Raw genomic sequence first — 13,663 nt, 5'->3', positions numbered from 1 at the left:
ACCATAATATATGTATATATATATACGGATGCAGATCCCGAGGTTCTGTTATATGCATCTGCGTCTGTAGATCGCTAAGTAAAATAAACTATGTGTGATAAGAAAAGTATAAAAAAAGTTAAATACTTACGTAATACATTTTGCGTAGCAATTTTATTCACCAATGCTGTATTAAATTTCGTTGTAGCGTCGTCATACCTGACTCTATTGGGGGCATTGTGAAGAGAAACTCTCAGCTTTTATACTTTGACCTAGGTCCGACATTCACAGGCTGTTAGGGAATAAAGCCATCTTAGTTAACATACAGCTCTGCACCGAACCAGAAGATATTTTTTTCCAAGGTAGGTAATGTTAAAGAAAATGATTCAAAACGTACCAAGTTTACGATATACCTAAAAATACTGTTTCGAAACTTTATCAAAGTTTAAATAGATATTTCTGCATGATGGTATTCTGCCACCAAACAGATATACTAAGTATTGTTGTGTTCCGGTTTGAAGGGTGAGCGTACCAGTGTAACTGTAGACGAGAGACATAACGTCTTAGTTCTGAAGGATACTGTTCCATTGTCAATGTAAGATGTGATAAGGGGCGATGGTTAGTAGGCTTGTGGTAATCAATTACCACTCGCCATTTGCCAGGCTTTCTTTCCGTTTTAAATTAAAAAAAAACAGATATTAAGACTTAGTCAATCGTAGAGACATATAGTTAGTAGTTAACTATTTCCCGATTGCACATACAGTACAGGAAATAATTATATAATATATATACATAAAAAAGTTTTAATATTTAAATACAAGGCCTAAGATGTTACACCTTCCTAAGACCTGTCCGTACTAGTTATTATTAACGCAACGAAAACACACGCTGTCATTTCTATATAGGTATGTACAATATAAGTTTCTAGTCGTGCTATGCTCCTACGGTACTAAAATACTATGGATCATTTTTAATAACATATATATCAGAATCGTATGAAAATAATCATTATCAATGGATAGCCTGATATAACATATCAGCGTTTTACTTCGTATATTTATAAAGTTGTGGTTGAAAGCGTATAATCATCGCTATTGAGTAGGACCTCAAGTCAAGGTCTTGATTAGTTACTATTTGTATTATTACTGATTATTACTTCAAAGTCCTTCAGCATAAACTAGCTGATCCTACTTGCCTTCTGACGAACTATCAAATATAATATTATATAATAATCAAAGACAATTTGACAATTTAATTTTTTTTACTAATTTTTATATTAGGAAAAGAAAGATAATTAATAATAAAATAATATGAATTATATTTCGTCCAGGTGATGGACTGACGACGTTGCTAAGCCACGGAAGCCATCGTAAATAATGTTATGATTGGTTACTGAACACTTACGTTAGACGTACTTTAGCTGTAGTTATTTTTAACTTGGTCTATTAAAAAATTAAAAAATCATGACAAAAAAACATTGATGTACGGCATATTATTCAATAAAAGAATATATTTAAGATAAAAAGCGACGACTTGGTATTGATTGATTTCTAGTCTATATGAAAATTTAATTGTACTTTATTGATATACTCTGTAAATAAAATGGTGGAAAAAAGTAACTATTGAGTTTCTCGCCGATTTTACTCGGTAGAATCTACTTTCCGAACAAGAGGTAGCTTTACATTTAAACACTATAATACGACTATTAAAAGGTGCTTTTATGAGCCTACTTGAATTAAGAATATTTTGATTTGGATTTTGCTATAAGATATGAGGAATATTTCATAATATAATTATGCAATCGCACTGATATTTACATACATTTAAAATCATATAAATTCTTTAATTGAAACTATCCGGCGTATTTGGAGTTATTTTTAAAACAGTATTATTTAATTATAATTATGTCAATAATTATAAAATTCTAAATTAAAATAAGTATAAATGTATTTTTTTAATCGGGTTTTGTGGCAATTTATCTAATAAAATTGGTTGTAGAGCTGTTTTTTATTTCATAACTGTGTTTGACAATGCAAGATTTACGTGTTAATCAACAGCTTTTTGGTGGCGCTTTGATATTACTATCAGGGGATTTTCGTCAAACATTGCCTGTCATTCCTCGATCAACTCCTGCTGATGAAATAAATGCCTGTTTGAAGTCATCAGTTCTTTGGAGATATGTACAAAAATTTACACTAAACATTAATATGCGTATTAACCTACAAAATTATCCAGCTGCCCATGAGTTTTCAAAACAATTGTTAGAAATTGGTGATGGCAAAATACAAATCGACAGGACCAATGGATTGATCGCTATACCGAACAATTTTTGTACTATTGTGCAATCGATAGATGAACTGATTGAATGTGTTTTTCCGAATATTCTTCAGAATAATATAAATCATGATTGATTGAGGAAACGCGCCATTTTAGCACCAGAGAACATTCATATCAATGGTATTAATTTTCAAATTCAAGAGAAACTGCCAGGTGTATTCACGACATATAAATCAATTGACAGTGCTATGAATCAAGATAAGGCATTGAACTTTCCAGTTGAATTTTTAAATTCATTGGAACCGGCTGGTATGCCACCGCACTGCTTAAATCTGAAAGTTGGTTCTTTAATTATATTATTGCGAAATATTAATCCACCAAAACTGTGTAATGGCACCAGATTGACAGTGAAAAAGTTATTGCCAAATTTGATCGAAGGTACGATCTTAACTGGTAAATCTAAAGGTGAAGTTTGTTTGATACCGCGTATCCCTATGATTCAAACTGATATGCCATTCGAGTTCAAACGATTACAATATCCTGTTCGTTTATCATTTGCGATGTCCATCAACAAGGCCCAAGGGCAAACACTTCACGTTTGTGGTGTGAATTTGGAAGAATCATGTTTTTCACACGGCCAACTTTATGTTGCCTGTTCCAGAGTCGGTACACCCAGCCGTTTGTTTATTCACACTCAAAATGGAAAAATCAAAAATATTGTTTATCCAAATGAATCGATGTTCTAACTCATTTTTGTATTATATCACTTTTTACGTATCGAAGCACGTACCGGGCCGCTAGTTCTATAATATAAAACTTCTAAGAGTAACAGAATAGTCACTTCACAGTATGATCGTAAAATGCGTTGCGACATCTTTAATTTGTAAGTAAGCCTTTAGATCTTATCGCAGCTCATGCATCTCGATTCCTTATGCGTTCTTTCAAACATTTTAAAATATATCGTAATGTATAAAGAAAATTTCATAATGATCGGGTTGAGTAGTTAAGACGTAAAGGTGTAAATAAAAAAAGAAAACAATAAAAAAACTCACTCTTACACAAATATTTAAGATGACAAAGTGCATATACGATATTTGTTGCCTACAGAATTTGATCAAATTTATAATGAAATTTATATTAATAAGACCTATTTCTGTGTGACGGATAATTTGAGATAATACTTTTTTTTTTCATAATTTCATTATTTTAAATATTGTAGTGCTTTTATCAACTTATTCGCAAACTAAATAATAAACAATTTAAATATGTACAGAGAGTTATATTTTTTTATTGAATCATCTATTGCTTCTCGCTTGAAAGTAACCGGACCAGCTTTTCTCACCTTATTGTCATTCTCATTATTGAAAATAAAAATATTCTTTATTCAAGTAGGCTCATAAAACTCTTGAATCGTCATGTTACAAAGTTGAATTAATGAATATTTACCAGTTAACAGATTGACAGCCAAACGGCCCACTTGATGGTAATGGTCTCCACCTATAAACACTCATAATGTAAGAAATATTAATCAATATGTACATCTATTTAAGATGTCCCTTGTGCCTGTAATTACAAAGTCTCACCCTTCAAGCCAAAACGTCCATTAAAGTTATTGGCTTTTGTCCGTAGTATAAGTGATGTTTGGATTGACAACCAAATTAGACGAGCTTGCAACTATCTGTAAATACAATATTATACATTAATATCTATAAAAATGACGAGAAATTGTGTGGAAGTGATTCCTATCAGGGATAAGTAATTATTGTGTTAAGGCATTGTTAATTTATAAAATAGACAAACCTATGTTACTTCTTTATATGAGTATCATACGGAACCTTTGGTGTTCCATTTACATAAGTTTTATGTGCATAATACACTATTAATTACTTTAAAAAACTCGATCTACTATTTTAATCACAGATAAAACAATTCAATATGTAAATTGTCATAATTCTCATTTTATTACATTTGATTTATATTCGTAAATCAAAGATTTATCTATTTGGTGACTTTTCTTAAATTACAGGAATACGTTTTTTAAATCTAGACTAGATTATTTAACGGTTAACATAACACAGATGTACTCAAAATATCCAAAGAGCAACTTTCTTAAACGAGTAGTATAAAAGTCACTGTTATAAAATTCTATGTCTTACGAGCGCGATTACCTGACAGATAGGAAATATTTTATTTATTCTACGAAGATGTCATTTATTTTTTCTTGAAATACAGATTAAAAAATAAAGTTGTAACGTCACCTATTTGTGTGGTTCAAATCTTCCAATTGAGTTTTAAGCCGGTTGAACGCTGAAATATGCACACACTTTTGGAGACAAAATGAACTCGTACACTAACGCGTGTTTTTTTTTTATTTAAAAACTACAGGCAGGCTGGCAAATGATAATCAACATAGAGCCATTTCCAATTTGATTAATAAAAAAATGTAATAATCAATAATCAAATTCAATAATTCATGTTGCAATCAAAAATAATTAGTTAAATTGTGATAAGAGATCGAAAAATAATGAAAATACAAGCTCTATCGATCGGACTTTAGGTTCAGTAAATTTTATTTAATTGTAAACCACTGCACATTAATGCAATATCACATGCATAGTAAAATTTATTTAATTATGTTCCGATAAGTATCAAGTAAGTATAATACCTTAAAAGCCAAAGGTCAAAGGTTAATTTATATTAGTCATAAAAGCCAGTCCAGCTCAGTCTAAGTCGTATATAGAAACTAGTTTATAAATTAATAAAAACATTGACGCGTAAACACCTTAAACGACGTGTTGTACCGTTTTGAATATATTTTACTTTCACTTATTATAAATTCCAATGTAAAAAGATGAAATTATAATTATCAAAGGCGTGCTGGTTTTCTAATCAACATTTTCATATATAAAGCCCTTATTGAGTGAAATCATGCATATATATTTAATTAAATTTATCTCATTTGTGAATAATATTTCGTATGATTGATGACGTTTATTAATAAATATTCTTTCAATAAAAACTCTTTCGGTATTTATGGTTATTTTGCTGATCTCTTTCAGACCGATTGCGGTCACGGTGGCCTATCTCGACGGAGTCTAGCGACCTGCACAAGATACATACATACAAATCAAATCAAATCAAAATATACTTTATTCAAGTAGGCTTTTACAAGCACTTTTGAATCGTCATTTAACAAACTATATTAAGTGAAGCTAACACCGATTCGGAATGTAGATTCTACCGAGAAGAACCGGCAAGAAACTCAGTAGTTACTCTTTTTCAACATTTAAAAACACAGTCATGTTAGTTAAATACAATTATATATGTATAAGTATGATATATCCTGCCTAGAAGTCAACAATTATTAACTCCACGCTTTTTTATCATCTGTACAATCTTGTATTGAATAATATGCCTTCTTTACCAATGTATTTTTTACAAATGATTTGAATTTATGAAACGGCAAAGTTAAAAATGTCTGCCGAATTTTATTATAGAAACGGATACCTTAAAACTTGTAACATGCGTGGGTGGGTGGATGCTATTGAGAATTTCTAGATAGAAAACTCCAATATTTTTTTGCAGATCCGATCTATGAACCCGTTATCGTCATGGCATATTTAAATTTATCAACAAAATGTTATGCTGCCATCATTAAAAATACTACCGTGGCTGCTAAGTTGATGCAAATATAAATGTTTTCTTTTTTGTGAAACATTAAACTACATGCAAGGAAATGGATTGTGAGAAAAACTCGTCCGGGAAGTGAACGCAATTCATTCGCTGGAATGGTCTTATTGTTTCAGTCGAAACTTCGCGGAATTTATAAATTAATACCTTCTTCATTTGTATATTACCAAGTAGTGAGAGCCTGCGGCCTCGCTCGCATGGACATATCGCTTTCTCGACTGTGTAATTCGTAAATACTGTACTTATCATTTTAAGAGGATGAAGTTTCACTAATTTTATACGCCTATCTTACGTGCTTGCATGAATTTAAATAAAAACTATCAATACATTTTTGGTTTTGAGAGAAGGCCTCTCTTGCCCGGGCGATAGGAATTGCAATTCAATGGGGAAGTGTCGCTAGCACGTTTGCCACAATTCCACGCGATCACGATTTGTACAGTAGCAATTTTTTTATTTTTATTTGTGTATTATTAATAATTATTATGTAAATAAATATTTTTTATAGACTTTGAAGACAACTGAGATGAAATCGATGGAAACATAATATATTAAAAACTAAACTACTGGATATAAGATTAGATTTTAAATTCCTACTTATATTCTTTATGTAGTCTACATTAACCGTATTATTTAGGTAATTTTATTCTTAACTAGACACTCAGCTTCGCATGGGTAGAATTAGGGTTTATATAAAAAACAAGCATAAACTTATTTAAAAAAGAAAAACTTCGTATATTTAAACAAAGATTTATTTTTATAAAGAAGAAGGCGATTAATCAATGAAGATTCAATCAATCAAAAAAATTACGAAATGTAATTTTCGTCGTGATCACATTTTAATTATTTTTATAAAATATGTCAATAATATGTAATATGTTCATCTATCATCAATAATAATTATATTAACCTATAATCTGTCCATATTATGTACATCAGAACTTTCTAAGGGATATAATCGACACAGATACCTACTCAAACCAGACGTACTTTTTGCATAGATTTGCTTAGCCTTGATGACGACGGCTGATCGACGTAATCTTAATGCACTTCTAAAGATCATTATTATTTTAGATCAGATATAATTGAATAGTACAAAAATAGTGATGAAGCTGGACTACTTTAAGGTATGCTTAAATTTCCCTTAAGAGGTTCCAGATTATTTATATTGAGACATAATTATGTAATCTATATATATAAAAGCAAAATACCACTCACTGATTAATCACGAAATCTTCGAACCTATCACACCTAAAAACTTGAAATTTAACATGTAGGTTCGTTATAGGGTTTAGATATTCGCTAAAAACGGATTTTACGAAACTCCACCCCTAAGGCGGCAAAGCGGGAGTTGAAAGTTTGTGTTTTATAAATTTCGCGCGGAAAAAGCCGCAGGTTCAGCAAGTATCGTATATTATCTTTGCATATAATCTATAATTCTGAATTGCCTTAATTTGTTATAGGGTTTTCGTATCAGGAACTTATTAGAAAACCCGAAGTAAGAAACATGGCAAGGATACACTCTAGTACTTGGAAAGTACAAGAGTTTATCCCTGTCTCCCGAAATGTCTTAAAGCCGTCCTATACGATAATGAGAATTTAAGCGAACTCGTAAAGAAATTAGATTACTACACGTGTTTATGTATTCGAGTATTTTGAACTAAACTGGATTTAATTTCGGTACATTTATATGTTCGCAAACCGGTATACTATTTTGATGAGCTAACAGATGTATTGTGCTCTATGCCTGAATAATATAAAAAGTATTTATACGTACATGTCAGTCGTTACTTTTGTCTTTTGTGAGCTATGACTTGACAAGTTTGAGAAAAGAGTTCTTAAATGTATAACATTATTTAAAAATATATTGCCTCTAATCACTAAATAATTCAAACACAATTTGATATACGATTTCCAAAATGAATTTTATTAATTAGTAACATAATATTTCAACGAATTACATGTCTCTTATAATTTTCTTTGTAATCTACTTTGAATGGTTACCTACTTTGAATATGTACAAGAAATATATCAACTAAAATATCATTAGCAATTAATGGCATCACTAATTTCTCTTACAAAACTTGTATTTACGATTGGCGATGACCGCTACATCAATTGACGGTTTCTTTAATACCATTTATAAAAACAAACAGGATAAGAAGAATAGTTATTTATTTTACCAGATAATTGCAAGGACCGTTATTTTATAATAAATCTAGTAAGATTGTACACTAAAATAAATATTGTTTTTAATATAACGGGCCAAAAGAGTTAAATTATAATCACATTAACCTGATCTTAAATATTATAAACTATTGAAATTTTATGCGTTTCATTGTAACTTGAATGCCGCGTTCAAAATGTTTCGGCGGTGCCAATCTGTGTAGATTTATTCTAAACTATATAACGGTCCTTGTAATTTTACGTTGACATTGACAGTAACTGATCAAAATCTGTACATGGAAGATATTTGAGATAAAAATATTACTTACCATTTATTAAAGCAAAAGATCATATAAATACGATTTTTAGATTTTTTGTCTATTTTGCCTGTTTATCTATTTGTTTGTTACCGCTAATCTCGGAAACGGCTGTATTATTAAAATCAGTTCACGAATGAAAAAGTCAATATAAAAAAATACATTTAAATATTTATTGAAAAAATATCGCCGAGTTGATTAAAAGTCATTCATACGATTTTTTAGAATAGATATAATAGTTAATAAAATAGTTTTGTATCATTTTAAGTTACCGTAAAAAAATCTGCTTCTTATAATATTGTCGTATCGATTTGAAACATTGGAAGAAAATTTAGCTAAGACGACAAAAATTGTGTCGATCTGATCAATTATTCAATCCAGGACTAGTAGTGAGAATATTAAAACTCTTCAATAGCTCTAAGTAACTCACACGATTCAGGAGCATGAGGTTTGTTTTGAACAGCCATATTAAAAAAAAAATAACGCATTGAAACCCTAAAAAACGAAAAAACTACTAAAGTATTGAAACTCTGATGAAATACGCAATTATTTTTGATACTAATTATTAATATTACAAATCTATATCTACACAGTACGGGTTATATAAGCTCAATAAATTAAGCGATTACATAATATTTTTTAATTGTATTGACATTTAAAACTAAACCAAAATCATAAAAACAAATCACAACTCTTTAAAATCTCGTTTTATTAAAATTACTTTGAATTATTATATATATTTTTGTATTTTTCGATATATTTTTATGAGTACAATAGTCATTTAAAATCACGAATGCGTTTACGTGTTTTATTGTCTATAACTTAGCGAAAGATTGACAACGACCACAGTGCATCACGTACATTATTATATTGCCAATAATTTTGTAAAACATTAGTTGTATGTATTGCGTTTGTACTTCTTATTGTTTTAAAGTTATAAAGTATTTAATATACTGCCCTTAGAATATAAAGCTCAGTTTAAATTTTAACACTGCACGTTATGTTTTTACAAAACAAAATCCATATTTATCTTCTAATACAATTGACTGACTAACATAAACTAATAAAGCACCGCTTCAGCTGATGGGTCTATAAGTATGAAAATTTGCATACGAGAATATAGAGCAGGTGCGAAATTAAAAAGAATTTTTGTTAACTCATCCTCAAAAAAGAGTTACATACATGCCCAAATAAGTATAGAAGTTATTTAAGTCAGGTGTGAAATAAAATGTCTCCCTTTTTTGTTTGCATTGTCTTATGATATAATTTAGTAACTTACATATTATTTTTATTGTATCTGAATCTAAATTCAGATTTTTTTTTAATTTATCTCGACATAACTCCACCAAGCATTCCTCCACTAAGCATCCGCAAACAGTAACAATTAATATACATTTACATAGTGCTGTTTTATAACTTCAAACCCGAATTGAGACAATATTACAGCACTGTAGTTAAATAAATGATGAGTGATATCTACACAGACCTGCTTGCATAAAGCCCTACAAGAAATACCCTAAGATACCCTACTTTATAGTAGGGAAGACATCTTATGGAATTACCATAAGTCTACCATTCTAATATTTTTCCAAATAATACAGTAAATATTCCACCACGTGAATCTTCGAATCCCATCACAATTTCTTCCGTAACGTATAAGTTGCCTTTAGAATTATTATTAACGTAATAAATACATTGGTTACATAAATAATGTCACTTTTTCGCCTTAAAAACATACATATTCGTTTATCAAAAGCGACACTATCTTGCTATAAGCTATTAACTCATTAGTATTGACATATGATAGTTATAAAGAGACAAGCTTGAATACTTCAATTTATATTTCTTGTAATAAATAAATTAAAAAACCAAGATAAGACCTAATTCAATAAGGAGTCGTCATATAAAACGGTGTAGTGTTAAAAGTCGGTAATCTGAATATTTATGATAAAAGCTTTTTTATTGACAATTCGCTTAAGCTCTAATACTTTAAATGATAATCAAGTCTATGATTTTATAAATGTCTTTAGCGGTAGTTACTGTGTCTCTAGGTTTTCCCTTCGTGTGATCTTCAAAACAAAATCATTCCGTATAAGATATTTATTTATATAATACTGATTAATATTTTATTATTATTATTATTTTTTAATTAATTTAAATAATAATATTATTATGTATTATAATTATGAACTATTTTTATAACTACTTTCTATAATAAAATCTCGCAGATATTTTTAACTTTGCCGTTTCATAAATTCAAATCATTTGTAAAAAATACATTGGTAAGGAAGACATATTATTTAATACAAGATTATACAGATACTTATTGACATCCAGGCAGGATATATTATGTACATATATAATTGTATTTAACTAACATGACTGTATTTTTAAATGTTGAAAAAGAGTAACTACTGAGTTTCTTGCCGGTTCTTCTCGGTAGAATCTACATTTCGAACCGGTGGTAGCTCCATTTAATATCTGTAATTTTTTAAATGACGATTCAAAAGTGCTTCTAAAAATGCCTACTTGAATAGGTAAAGTATATTTTGATTATGATTTTTGAAACGAATAGTATCAGCAGACTTTCTTGTTAATTCTTATAAGTAAAATCGTATAAATCACACAGAATATTTTTTTCTTTTTTTACGTAATAGGTAGACGGACGAGCTAAGATTTTTGGTCCTTTGCGACTGCAGCTACACTGACTTACTCACTTTTCAAACTTATCTACCCAGACTTGCTTGCTCCCAAGTAAATTGGTCCATTTAATTAAATAAAAAAAAAAAAACAATTTTTGTACAAATTATTTTGAAATACGTATACATCGCTGAATGAATCATATCTATTTTTATGTTATATGATTCACACACTTAAAAATCAATCTCTGGTTACGGTGCCGTCTATTAATTTTATATAATAAGAATTGAATTTTTATAACTTTATTTTTATTGTCATTATCAAAAACGTTTCTTGAAGCAGATTTGATTAAACGATATATGACTATGCGAATTTGTCAATATTAATTTTATTAAAAGTATTAAAACGGGAGATATTTTAAATTAAATATATTAGTACTTAATAAATTAATAAATATCATTACATATTTAATCATGGTTGAAAATAATTAACATTGAAAAGAAACAACGATTTCTATGATTTTTGTACATAAATGTTTCTAAAATGATCATATTTGATAGTAGTTGCCCGTCTCAACTTCAAACGGATTTCTTATCTCATTTTTTTAGCTTTAACGTGTCCTGAAACCTGGTAGGTGCGCCACAATCGGATCCAATCTAAATCACCGACAATACACACACAAAGTTTACATACAAAAGAATATATACATATGAAATAAATTATAATGTCTACTCGATGGTACTTAGGGCTTGGAGCAAGCCCGTCTGGGTAGGTATAATTATCTCATCAGATAATCTACCTCGAAACAGCAGCAGCAGTTGTTTGGATTTAAATTATGAGTGAGCCAGTGTAATTACAGACACAAGGGATATAGCATCTTAGTTCCCAAGGTGAGTGGCGCATTGGCAATGTAAGGGATACTTAATATTTCTTACATCGCACACTGTTTTTAATATAAGGCCATTTTGAATTGAATTATAAACACGACTTGAATTATAACCTAACCAAATCTAACAAATTTTTATTGTAAATCGAAAGTACCGTTCAAAATTCGATAGCTTAAAATCTGTCTAGATTTATTGTAAACTAACGGTCCTCGCAATTTTACGATGACGTATATTTTAAGTAGAGATCTACTACATCTGAGTAGGTTCCAACCATTTAATAGCTAGGAATATCATACTAATGGTAATTATTGCAATTCGTAAATGTGTCAAAACCGGGCGAAATATACATAGATACATGTGACAGAACTTCAGACGACATATCCTTATTTTATTTTTTAAACTAATTAATTTGTTTTACGTATGTTATGTCTTTTAAATTCTTATCCTATTAAATATAATAACTACAGTAACAATAACGATTATTTGCTTATACAATTATTGTTCATCAAACCGTGCGTAAAATATTCTAAATGTTTTATAGGTTCACCTTTCGTTCAACTAACAATTGTAAATATATTATCGTTTCCATCTTAAATAAATTATACATTACGTTACCGCAATAAGAAAAAGGAAGTGCCTGAATGGGTTTCATATAAAAAATAATGCAAAAACAACGGCACAAAAACTGCATATTATATAGTGCGTTCAAGCATCGCGGGAAGTTACGAGCTAGTTTTACTTACAAACTGCTTCATATCAAGAAAACTTCGTTTCATTGACTTGTTTGTGAACTTACTCGTAACAAATAAATAGTATTATCATTAAAATTAATAACTATATGGATATTATGTTAACTATTACATAGCAACAAACGAGTAATATTTAGTTTTGTAAACTGGCTTAAATTTATTTTTAGATTAAAAATAAAGATTTGTATTTTCGTGAACTAGTCGCAAAATACACAACCGCAGCACATACAAAGAGACAGATAATAAATAACATTTACGGTAAACGATAGATAGTGATATGCATTGGATTTTTTGTGGAGCGCCTTTGGCCACTATCCGATTAGCGAGAAGATTAAAGTCATCTGCATCGTATTACTTTATTGATCTATCGTATAATGTTATGCTAATTCACACTTAGTGATTTATGAAATAATAAATTTAGAGTATAAGTCATTTTCTATCTGTGATCATTATAATATAACAAAATGGCGGTAATACTGATTTTGTTTTTGTTTTATAAGTTTTTTGGAGCGTTGAAAATTGTTTTGATTTTATTATTATTTCGTTAATTATAACTATCGAATTTTACATTACACTGTAGATTCTATTATGTGTAATGACCTCTACATTTTACACAAAATTATTCACTATAAAATAGATTCTTCTGCCTCAATATCATGTATTAATTTTAATATTTAATTTAGATCTCGTCGTGCACACTTGAATAGTTTCATACTCAGTGTTCACAGTAATAATACATCATATTATAATCCAATTGTTAGATTTTGTCGTACTTACAACGATTTACTTTTAAAACACAGTGACATATTAGACATATTCAATCCTAATTTCCCAAAATTTAAAAACATTGTAAGGAATATTATATCTACGATTCAATGATCGACTGGAAATACTTAATAATTTATTGATAGATATTTCTGAATTTATGAATTTTAATCCTTTCTCTTTTTTTTTGATTATT

General features: G+C 29.3%; 2 protein-coding genes across 2 annotated transcripts in view; both read left to right on the top strand.

Annotated features, from left to right (window-relative positions):
• LOC113396658 (uncharacterized) overlaps window positions 1-13,663 on the top strand; it is a 70,886-nt gene that overhangs the window by 17,194 nt on the left and 40,029 nt on the right. The gene's annotated exons all lie outside the window — the stretch shown is intronic.
• The window catches only part of Prosalpha3 (Proteasome alpha3 subunit), a 248,723-nt gene continuing 248,239 nt past the window's right edge, over window positions 13,180-13,663 (top strand). The window contains exon 1 of the mRNA XM_064217752.1: window positions 13,180-13,202. The gene's annotated coding sequence lies outside the window, so the exon portion shown is untranslated. The remainder of the gene's footprint in view (window positions 13,203-13,663) is intronic.

This window comes from Vanessa tameamea, chromosome 18, assembly GCF_037043105.1.
Source record: "Vanessa tameamea isolate UH-Manoa-2023 chromosome 18, ilVanTame1 primary haplotype, whole genome shotgun sequence".
Classification (NCBI taxonomy): Eukaryota; Metazoa; Arthropoda; class Insecta; order Lepidoptera; family Nymphalidae; genus Vanessa; species Vanessa tameamea.
This window is presented reverse-complemented; position numbering and strand designations above follow the sequence as displayed.